The following is a 12,478-nucleotide window of genomic DNA, read 5'->3' as shown; positions in this document are numbered from 1 at the left end:
ATTTCAATAACATTGTTTTCATTTAATATATAGATGCAATTTATTACATACAATATTTAATGAATAAAAATTGAGGTTTCAGAATCAATAAGCTTTAGCTAAAATGGAAAAATTTAAATAAATGTCAAGTACCTTTCTCGATCGACGTATTTTTAAACTAATGTACTATGTCATTTTTAAGAAATGTCATCAATTTCATATCAACATGCTCAAAAAGTCTGTACTCTGTAGCATTTGTTTTTTAGAGTACAATTGTATTCAAAGCTGTCACAAATACCACTTATTAAAGCTGTAATTGAAAATAGAATTTTCAAATTCGTCAAAGAAATCATCCCAGGGAATGCTGTCTAGCCAGTGCTTTTAGATTAACAATATGCTAAAAAAAAAAGACGAAATAAATTGCAAAACTTTAAATTAAAAACATGAAATATGCATTCAAGCTCAAAGTCCATTAAAAGAATACAAATCGGGAGCAGAGCATACACGGACCTCCAAAAACATCAGAGGTGGGATCAGGTGCCATGGAGGATTGAGCATGCCCTGCCGACCGGTCACATCCGTCGTTTGCTCCTTGTCATGATCGGTAAATTTTATGTATCAAAACATATTAATCAGTCTTAATACGATTTATAAAATGTTGCATTAAGTATGACTGATAAAATTTTTCCTTTATTGTATGAATAATTCCTAGCCCTCCGAAGAAAGTACAAGAACTAGATAAATATTTAGATACAATAACGAGAGGTGTTGACCTTAACTGCAACAAAAAGGGAGGGTATCGGCATTTCCATGAAAGTTTTACTACTAAATTAACAGAAAATATTTTTTTTCGAAAAAGGGAGGACGCCTCCTCTATTGATACTAGTGTCTGTTTCAAATTTCTTTATAAAAAATCTGGTGGTGTTGTGTATATGTATGTCGGTAATTGTTTGTGCAAAAACAAAATATGAAAATATGCACATTCAATCGTCTTTAGAATTACATCAAATTTAGGGATACAATAACATGCTTACTTCTTTGTGATATTGTTGAAAATTTGACTCCATTTTATCAATTTCATGAGACTGGACTGAATCTATTGTGCATTAGTAAAATGTCCAACAGAAATAAATCGTCTCCTGACATTGGCATTACTTAATTATGATGGAGATGTGCACAGGCCAAAACTGCCAGGCAAATTAGATGAATTTTAATAAATAATCCTATTATACATGCATTTTAAATGCATATTATCTTACTGGACAGAGCTTCTATACCAAAATAAATATGGGAAAATCTGGATAACAAATTTTCTAATATAGTCGTCTACGGAATGGAAAGTACCCTTTGTTAGCTTATTTATGTTGCTGAAACAAAGGGTTCACTTAATAAAAGAACATCGGGGCATAGATTTCAAATTAACAAAGGGAGCCAGCAGCTTCTATACAAGCATTTTAATTTACCTGATCATTCTATTTTGTCAATGAAAGTTAGAATATTAGAAAAGTTTTACCATCATACATACAGCCCGTCACTGAATGCAGCTTTCCGTAGACAACGAGAAGAATGCTGGATTAGAAAACTAGACACGGCCTTTCCATGGTAGCATTGACAATGTCGATAGTGTTGGGAATCTTTCAAGCCCACAGTGTAGCAATGTGAATGTGATGGAACTTTTTAATATTACACAGAGACGTAAGCGTAGTCACAGACATCGGTCTTACAATAAACGTATTATAGACGATGTCCCATCACGGCAGCTCAGTCGGTAGAGCGCTCGCTCCGTGATCGAAAGGTCATGTGTTCGAATCAAGGCCGCGACTGTCGATAAAAAATAGGTAGCAACAGTTACTGTTCCTTCGCCAAGCGCCCTGCACTAGAAGTAAAAGTTACGGTTCTTTCGGATGTCACCTTAAAACCGAGGCCCCATGTCACTGTAAGTGTTAGTACGATAATCCTCACTGCTCAATGGCCCTAAGTGCCGAGTAAAGGACTAAATTTTGAAGCCTTCACTGACATACGGTGACATCTCTATTTGAGTGGAAAATTCTCGAACTGGACGTTAAAAAACAACCAATCAACCTTAACCTTGCAGTTTCACCTACTTTTAAAGAACTTGAACATTGGCCGTAACTTTTGAACAATCAATTTGTGTTACCTTTCAGCGTTTTGTATGGCATGTCAAACGTTGCAATATTCGATCTTTTCCATTTATTTTATATAAAAAAATTATTATGTATTGTAAAAAATTTTCATGTGTATTTTATAATTTCCCATTTATATTCTATTTTTGTCCATGTGTATTTTAAAAAATCTTATTTGTATTGTATATTTATTTAATTTGTATTATACATTTTCCAATTTTATTTTATAATTTTTCATTTGTATTCTATATTTTCTATTTCTATTGTAAAAATCTTCATTTGCATTCTTTATTTTCCATTTGTATTGTTATTTTTTAAATTCCTATTATATACTAGGGTTGTCCCAGAAAAACGCGAACTTTTTGAATATTCCAAAAAACTAATCGACGAAAATAAGTAATTTTTTTTTACACCTTCTTGGGAAATGAAATGCAATTTTGACAAAATATTATAATGTTGTAATGTCATTTGCATGTAAAAATAGCTTTTATAGGGTTTCAAATATCAGTGCTCGGCGCATGGCTTTTTTTTTTTTTTTTTTTTTTATAGAGTTTTAGAAATAGCATTGTCAGGGAAGTTTTCTTTATTACCAGGCTATACGGAAATATAATGTAAAAAAAATTACCCCCATAAAAACTTATGATTTGAGGTACTCATGTGTAAAAATTCATTAATTTAGCATCACAAGTGACAAAAATATGACGTTAGATACTAAAACACATTTACTTAGATATTGCCAAAATTAGTGACGTCGGGCGATAATGCGGAGCACCAAATTGTCAAGCAGTACTGTTGAGCGGGATATGACCACTGTCCATACGGGAAAAGATGATATGTAAACGATGGAACGACACGAACATATAGTGTTAAACTCAATTAGCTTGGATTACCTGAAATCGCCGATGTTTTATTTCAATAAAGATTAAGAGTCGTAAATTCAATAAAGAAAATAATTCATTAATTTAGCATCACAAGTGACAAAAATATGACGTTAGATACAAAAACACATTTACTTAGATATTGCCAAAATTAGTGACGACGGGCGATAATGCGGAGCACCAAATTGTCAAGCAGTACTGTTGAGCGGGATATGACCACTGTCCATACGGGAAAAGATGATATGTAAACGATGGAACGACACGAACATATAGTGTTAAATCCAATTAGCTTGGATTACCTGAAATCGCCGATGTTTTATTTCAATAAAGATTAAGAGTCGTAAATTCAATAAAGAAAATAATTTGAAAAGCTCAAGAATTTAGAAAGAGTTGTTCAAAAACACAAAACAGTAACTTAATTTTAGAAATTAGAAAAATCTGTTATAACAGTAAAATTTTCATCATGATATTAGTCACACTTGTTCCTTTGTTTAACAAACCATCTTTTTGTACTTTTTATGTAATATAAAGCACAGATGCAATATCTTACTAATAAATAATATTATACTAATACAATTAATAAACGTTTAAAAATTTAGATTTAAGAATCAATACATTTTATGTGAAGTGAAAAAAATAATAATATATATGCCAAGTATCCTTCTTCATCAATATATTTGTGAACTTAAACACAATGTAATTTTAAGAAATGTCCTCCGTTTCATATCAGCATGCTCGAAAAAAAAACCATGTAGCGTTGATCGTATGTCATTGACTATGTTTATGTATATATATCACTTATAAAAGCTGCAAATGAAAATAAAATTAATTCTTCAAATTCGTCACAGAAAATGCCCTGAGGGATGACGTCAAGCTGATGCTTTTAAATTAACAATTTATTAAGAGAAATGTTAAAATATGGAAAAAAGATTTCAAGGACGTTTTGAATATATACATTTAATACTTACATAAGAAAGCATATTAAACAAACATAATGTAATTTTCAAAATCATTTAATGTTGTATTCAATATCACTGATTAATTTCTTCTTGTAAAGCTACCCTTTGTAAAATTGAGTTCAATAGCAAAAATGAATTTCTAACCCTTTCATTCAGAAAACTTAGAATTTCTCTATAATGTCTTTTAATCTGTAATCTCTTTATTATTTTTTAATCTGCAATAACTGTTTATCTATTTTGATCTGTAACATGAATTAAATTTTCACTCACAGTACGTTGAAAGGCGATAACAAATTAGTACTTGGTGACAAAAAAATTCAACGGTTTCAAAATTCCAACTCTGTAATTCTTAAAATATACAGATGAAAACTTTAATTTGTAAATTGTAAGTCATAATTTCATGTTTTGTAAATTGTTCTATCACAACGTGTTAATTGTAACTATCCGACATAACTATATAAGTGTAAAATGTGAATGCAAGTTATGTCGATGCTCACGTGTAATTCTGAGACTTGCGATTTGTCAAATTGTAAGATGTACATTGTACTTCTGTGATTTGTAAATTAAGCAAGGTTGCCAATGACGACTGAGGGCCCTATAAGGGTTGCAAGTTAAAATTCGTTGCTTAACAATGTAATCATTTTCCAAATTTGTCCTACCACAAAAATATAGAGAGATTGAAAAAGTTTGTAAATTAATTTCATATTTGTCCTTCAGACTGTTTGTAAATAGTAATTCTATTTTATTTTATATTCTATAGAAATTGCATATTCTTGGCATGGCAGGTGTATACTGTAGTCAAATACATCCCAACAATCCTGTAATATTTTCAATTTCAGCATATTTTTAAATGCCTTTCCTGCAGTGCTACTGGCAAAATCAGAGAGCGGGAGGCATGGGGGTGGAGTGTTCTGGACACAGGGATTTTCAGTTATGCATTTATTATACAGTATAAAAACCAAGAAATAACCTTAGAGCCCCCACCCCTTTCAGGAATTATGGACCCCTCGTAAGTAAGAAGTGACATATATATTTGAAAGAAAACAGCTTATCAGCAAGAAATGTTAAATATTCTCCTATGGTTATAGCAAACAAACAAAAAGAGATGCTGCGGCCATTCTCCATTCTACTACGGTTATCGCATCAAAGAGATGCTGCGGTCATTATTCTCCAATAAATCACAAACGTCATCAACATCATTTGAATCGGTATCCTCTAAATTTGACTTCCTTCACTCGGAACCATTGTGACGCAAATTGGTGGGAAAAAATTACTTTGGGCTTTGATTACATCGCACTTTTTCTAATGCTTGATATTCAAATGAACAAAGATTGCATTCAATTATGACGTCCAAATCTAGCTTCTGCATTTATTAAATAGAGAAGCTTAAATGTTTGCCGTAGCAGAATAGAAATAGTTCCCTTGTCGTCGGAATTGTTGGAGAATATACCCCACAGTCTCTAGATTTTGTTGCCGAATAAAACCTCGCAATTCGGGCTCGGTTTTTATTTGCCAACAAAATCTCTCGACTATCGGGGTATATTCTTCAACAATTCCGACGACAAGGGAATTATTTCGTAATTATATTACAAACGTCATCAACAATTACCGGTATAAATAAATTTAAATCGGTTTCCTCTCATTTTGACTGTGTTTACTAGGAAAAGGATAGAGGTATCTTTTGAGTGTGACGCGTAATGGTGGGGGAAAATTCTTTGGGTTCGGATTACATCGCACTTTTTCTAATGTTTGAGATACAAATGAAAGGATTAGCGTTCATTTGTGACATCATGACACTTAACTCCTTACTCCGCGAATCTATAGCATATGCTCTAGCCACCGCGCCACGCAGGCGACACTATCTTATTTATAAACAGCTTAAGACCGTTTGAAGGCATAATATGCATGTATAGAACAAAAATCAATTCATGATCAGTTGATCTCTTTTATTTTAGTTTTGATAAGAATGAAAAAATAAGTTGGAATTTTGAAAACGTTGGCTTTCCGTACAGTATAGAATATTTACAGAGATTATTATTTTCGAAGAATACTTTTGAAGAATGATCGATGTTTACATTTTGCTAAACCTCTTCCAAGTGTCAATTTCGAAAGGGTACACCTGACTTTTATTAACTTAACTTCTCCAAAACAGTCGCATATTTTTTCGATGAGATTTCAAAGAAATATTACCTGCATAAAAGATGAAAAGAAAAAGAAAATACACGGTATTTGTCTTCTGCAACAAAGACTTTGCCAATAAGGATGATTATGAAGATAACAAACAATAATCAAATTTAAATATCCATTGAATGATTTACAAAGTCACACCTACAAACAATACAAATCTGTGAAAAGGGCATAAAACACGGACCCCTGAAAATCCCAGAAATATGATGAGGTGCCTATGGGGAGTAAGCACCTCCTGTCGACTTGTCACATTCACTGTTAGCCCTTTGTATTGATCAGGTAGACGGAATCTTCATAGTCAAATTTAGTATAAAAACAAAGGCCTAACAATTGGTATGAAATATGTCAGTCAAAATACTACCCAATGATGGGTTATTTTTGCTAACAAGGTCATTATAACGACCATAGAATTTACGAAATGCTGACCTTAAACAATGTTGTTGAAATCCCTGTAACACCAACTTTTCCGTCAGTAGTCTGCCTCGGTGATCATATTCAGAGTATGCTCTTGTGATCGAATCAGTTGGGAGACATAAACACCATCTACAGGCGATAGCGAAATATTACTACATAAATAGGGAAAGTTGACGATGGAAAAGCTGAGGTCATCTTGTTTGACATAAACTATGGTTGAACGTTGGCCTTATCGTCTATAGCCAGTAAAATATCCAAATATGAACAGACATGGCCGATTCTGTGATGTCTTTTATTTCGAGTTCACTGGGATATATCAAGTCGACATATGAATGAAACTAACTATTGTTAATTAATAAAACGTCGTCGATATGTCTGAATATCGAGGTGAAAAGGCCACAAAACATAGACGTCTTTAACACTTATCAAATCGCAATTCTTTTTTTGTACCAAAAAAACTTTTCTGAATTTCGATTGTTTAATAAAAAAAATTAATTTATAATATAGATATGTTTTATCGACAGGCATATATCTATAGGAAAATATCTATACTATTAACATTTTACATATACCAATTAGTTTAAGATCAAATTTCAAATATCACAGACATTTAATCTGATCAAAAAGAGGGGAAAAATTCTGCATTTGATCAAACGAAAAAAAAAAGAATAACAAATATTTCAGATGCTAAATCATGATTCCAGATTCTGGGTTATGTAGCTTATTTTCTAAAACAAACTGGTACCATTCATTATCTTTGGAAATAAGATATGTGACAATCTGAAAGGAAACAATGTGGATCTCCATTAAGGTGATTCCAAAGTAACAATAAATAATGGAATTGTTTTATAGTTGAAACAAAGATGTTTGTTTTAAGTTAGGTTACCTACCAATAACAAATCATGCTTTCTTGAAATAAAATTTCTATCAAAAATTAATATTATATCAATTTATGTATTTGCATAACCGATCAGCTTTTCACCTTTCTTCCAAATACATGTATTACAAATACATCAGCAGAATACGTGTAGTTTAATTCTACAAATACAATGTAGGGCTAAGTCTCAATATCAAATCAATTTTCATGTTATCTACACTGTTATGTCCACGTCATGATGTGCACGTCATTTGGTTTTTAAATTATATGAAACTGAACAATTCATATTCCATTTTTTTTTTTTTTGTACAAATATCTTATTCTTAATAATGATAAAAATTATCATTAAATTTGAAATAATTTTGACATTCTTGAAAATCTTAACAATTATATTTTAATTCTTTTTCTCATTTGAAATAAGATCACAAATCAATTTCCTTAGAAATTCCTACCGATTTTAGAGAATAAATATATTTGTTGCAGTTGTAATAAAATTTTATTAAGGTACTCATATTGCTAAATCTCTCTTTTTTCATGATTCGAGATTGCTGGTGATATAGTTAATATTTAAAAACAAACTTGCTCCAAGCATTATTCATGGAAATAAGATTTTATTTGTCAATAGGAAAAGAAGCATTAACCATTAAAGAGCTTTCAAATTACAACTATGCTGTTTTTTGGCAAACCTTCAATTTTATTAGAAAAAAATCTCTCTTTCAGAGATTAATTTGTTAACTACACTTCACCAAAGACTACAATATCATTTCGACGACCGGAGATTGTTAAGAATGTTGATCCGAAGGGGGTGATTCGGGGAAACCATGTAAAATTTATAAATTATTCATTTATTAAATTATCAATACATTATCCACATCATGAACGTAGATTTAGTGTGCTACAGACTGAAGATCGGGATCGATCTTATAGTGCTTAAAGGTCACGGCACAGGGGTCAGGCGAAGAAAAAGACTTTTGCGCAATAGACTTTTTCTTTGCTTTTGAGTAATATTTTTCTCTCCTTTCCACCTTTCTTTTTCTTTGTCACCTTCTATCAGGTTTTTCTTTCTTATGACGCCTATAATGTGAACCTGCCTATTAAGTTGAACCTATACTGCCAAAGTTTGAATAGTATGGAAATCCAGCAAAATGCTTTCATGAAACCCCTATGCCTTTTACGTATTTGAGGATCTATAAAATTAGACAGAATAAACACAGAGTTTTGTTATCTTTACAATTGATAGAATACATGTACATCTTCCTCTTACAATTCATTCCAATTATGTTATGAAATTCTCACCTGGAGCCCAGCACAGGAGGTCAGAATCTCTATTTTTTTTTTCCATCACGCCTTTTTACGCAATGGCTGTAGAAAGGATATGAAATTGTTTAATTGATGGGCATTCAACTTTATTGTCTCTGACATGTTTTAATCAGATGTCATGATAGAGACATACATCCTGTTCTTGTTTTAATTCCTTATACTTTGAAAAATACTTTTTTATCAAATTGTATTAAGTCTATCGTCAAAGACCGAATTAGTTCTAGATGATGAATACGGTGTGGAGGTGTATATTTTGGGCGTGATAAATGTAACAACATCAAAGTAACTACATCATTCTTTTTTTATGCAAGTGAAAATGTTTTGTGTGCCTTCGACGTTTTAAAGAATGATTAAATGTTGACATTTTGCCATACCTTCTTCAAAACCTCATTTTGTACGTTTAAGTGTACAACTGACTTAAATGATCGAAATTTTTTTCTCCAAAAATAAAATAAAATCAAACAACAAAAATACCTCCCCCCAACACATACATTCTTTTTTTGTATGCATTACGTAACAAAATATAACGAGGAAAAAAAAACGATGTACTTTTTCTTACAACGACCATCAACTGCGCTAAAATACGCTACAGCTGTTTTAAATGTACTAAAACTTAATCTAAACAAAATTTAACATGGGATGCGTAAAAATACATTACAGTTGTTTTCATGGCTTTACATATTTAGTATATATTTATAATCATATATATATATATATATATATATATATATATATATATATATATATATATATATATATATATATATATACATATATATAAATATATATATATATATATATATATATATATATATATATATATATATATATATATATATATATATATCAGGGATGGGGTCAATTACTTTAAAAAGTAATTAATTAAATTACAATTACTTTGACTTTTTCTTCAATTAAATTACAATTAAATTACAGGCTTTCTAAGATGTGTAATTAATTAAATTACAATTACTTTGCAAAAGTAATTAATTAAATTACAAATTACATTTTTAATTTTTTTGAAAATTTTTATAATCCTTGTCAATGAATATACAGAACATCATTTATTTGTATACAAGCTCAGCCTCTGCACAAAGAGTACAAGAATAATATACTACAGGCATTGTGTATCATTGTGGTTTAATTTATTAATAATATTTATTTACAAAACATTAAAGAATCTCTTAAAGAAGTATTTGAGATCAGATTGATGCAGTTTCCACCACACAAAACCTACATGTACACAAATTGCATGGATTATGATATTTGATTAAAAGAGGGTATTTTAATAGAGTAAAATGAGTCGCAACCGTAACCCCTCAGATTGAATATTTCCTTTGAAGGTAACCTGAACATCCTAAATTGCTATTTATGTTAAATAAGTTTACTTCATAAATAATACTTGTACAGATAAAAATTCATTCATAAAAATCTGTTTAGATATTAAAATAATTATCAAATTGAAAGTTTTTTCTTTTCTAAAGCTAGCGGAGCATTTTAAATTGAAATAATTATCTCCATTGGCTTTGTCTTCTAAATCATGGAATGAATATCTCTTTAGGGGAGTTGATTTGTTTTGATTGCAATTTACAGCTGTGATCTGGAGGGCAATTATCTCCTCCCAACAAGAGAGAACTTAATTAATGACACACACCTTCTTTTTCTTTATCATTGATCAAACAACAAAGATTGAAATATAATAAATGTGTGTTTTATAGCTGAATAGACCTAAGAAGGGTGGTTCAAAATTCAAATTTATGAACATAAATCAAAAAAATCAAAATTTACATAATGATTGGAAAGAAACCAGATTATTATTATCAAGCCAATCATTTAATGATTTGTTTGTAAACATTAACCCAAGATTTTGTTTAATTGAAGGATTGAGGATATGTTTTACAATAAAATAAAAACCCAGTAAAATGGGGAAGTAGTGGTGACAATATATCATGAATGTGTATTATATAAAGTAATTGAATGTAATTGAAAAAGTAATTGAAATTACATGGTATTTTTTCAGTGTAATTAATTAAATTACAATTACAAGTAATTGAAAAAATGTTCAATTGCAAATTACTTCCATTTACTTCAAAAAATGTAATTAATTACAGTCAATTACAATTACTTTTTTCAATTACCCCATCCCTGATATATATATATATATATATATATATATATATATATATATATATATATATATATATATATATATATATATATATATATATATATATATATATTCTATTAGGTCATTGTGCCGTATTCATGAGTAAAAGTATGAAAAGTTTACATAGAATATACTGTATAGTGAAATTAAAACATTACTCATTTCTTGCGTTTTGGCTAAAAAAGAGTTTTAGCTCACCGGAGCCAAAGGCTCAAGAGAGCTTTTCTGATCAAAGAGTGTCCGGTGTGCGTCTGTCGTCCGTCATCTATAAACTTACCACATTTTAGACTTCTTCTAAAGAACCACTGGGCCAATTTCTACCAAGCTTGCCACACAGCATCCTTGGGTGAAGTGAATTTAAGTTTGTTCAGAGGATGCGTCCTCTTCCAGGGGGAGATAATTAAGAATTCGTAAAAATTTGGTGGCACCTTTTAAGAATCTTCTTTTCAAGAACCACTTGGCAAGAAAAGATGAATCTTATGTGAAAACTTCATTACATACTCTAAATTCACATTTAATCCAATCATGACCCCTAGGGGTAAGGCAGGGTCACAACAGTAGGTAGAAGTTTACCACAGGAATATAAAGGAAATATCTATAAAAATCTTCTTCTCAAGAATAGCTTAGCAATTATAAGTCATATCAATATAGAAGTATCCTCAGGTAATGTAGAATCAAATTTGTTCAAATCATGACCCTTGGGGGTTGGGCGCAGACACGACAGGAATAAATAGGAAATATCTTTAAAATGTTGTCCTCAAGTGCAGCTAAGCCATTATTAGTCATACATGTATGAAAACAGAAATATCCTCATGTAGTATAGATTCAAGTTTGTTCAAATCATGACCCCGGGGTAGGGCGGGGCTATAAAGTGGGTCAAAGTTTTACAAAGGGATTCAAAGGTGTAATGGTTAAGGGGCATTTGCATAAAACGCATTAAAGACTTTAAAATGTTGAATGGTCTGACAACCCTTGGAATAGACTAGCCAAAGGGTCTATAAGACAAAGCCTTGGGAAAGTCAGGTATTCAGAAGCTAGCTGAAGAACTTGGCCACGGAATCAGCATAAAGAAGTTAAAGACCAAAATAAAAGTATAAAAATTATAAGCACCAGTGGCAAGTATCTTAGGGAATTGATGTAGAGTTCTGGGTGTAGTAAATCTGAAGAAGATTGATTCTTATCTATCAATAGGAACGAACCTAGGGAAGAAACACGGTGCAAATAGTACCTTACCCAGTCCCCGTCTCTAGATAAGAGAAAAAAAGTAAGTACTGTGTGATTTACCTTTAGACAGAGCAGTCTTAATTAACATTCCAATCATTAGCTCAGACAGAGTAAAAGGAAAAACCTATAAATCCCTTGTAATAAGCTGATCATATATCTTACATAGGAAATATCTTTAAAATCCTCTGCTCAAGAACAACAAGGCCATATATAGAAGCAACCTTAGATTTTGTAGAATCAAGTTTGTTCAAATATAATCCCCAGGGGTTGAGGGGTGGCAACAAAGGGTCAAAGTTTTACATAAGACTATATAAGAATTATCTTGAAAA

This window comes from Saccostrea echinata, unplaced genomic scaffold (assembly GCF_033153115.1).
Source record: "Saccostrea echinata isolate AGI-Se365-2 ecotype Australia unplaced genomic scaffold, CSIRO_AGI_Sech_v1 ptg000009l, whole genome shotgun sequence".
Taxonomy (NCBI): Eukaryota; Metazoa; Mollusca; class Bivalvia; order Ostreida; family Ostreidae; genus Saccostrea; species Saccostrea echinata.
Note: the sequence above shows the minus strand (reverse complement) of the source record.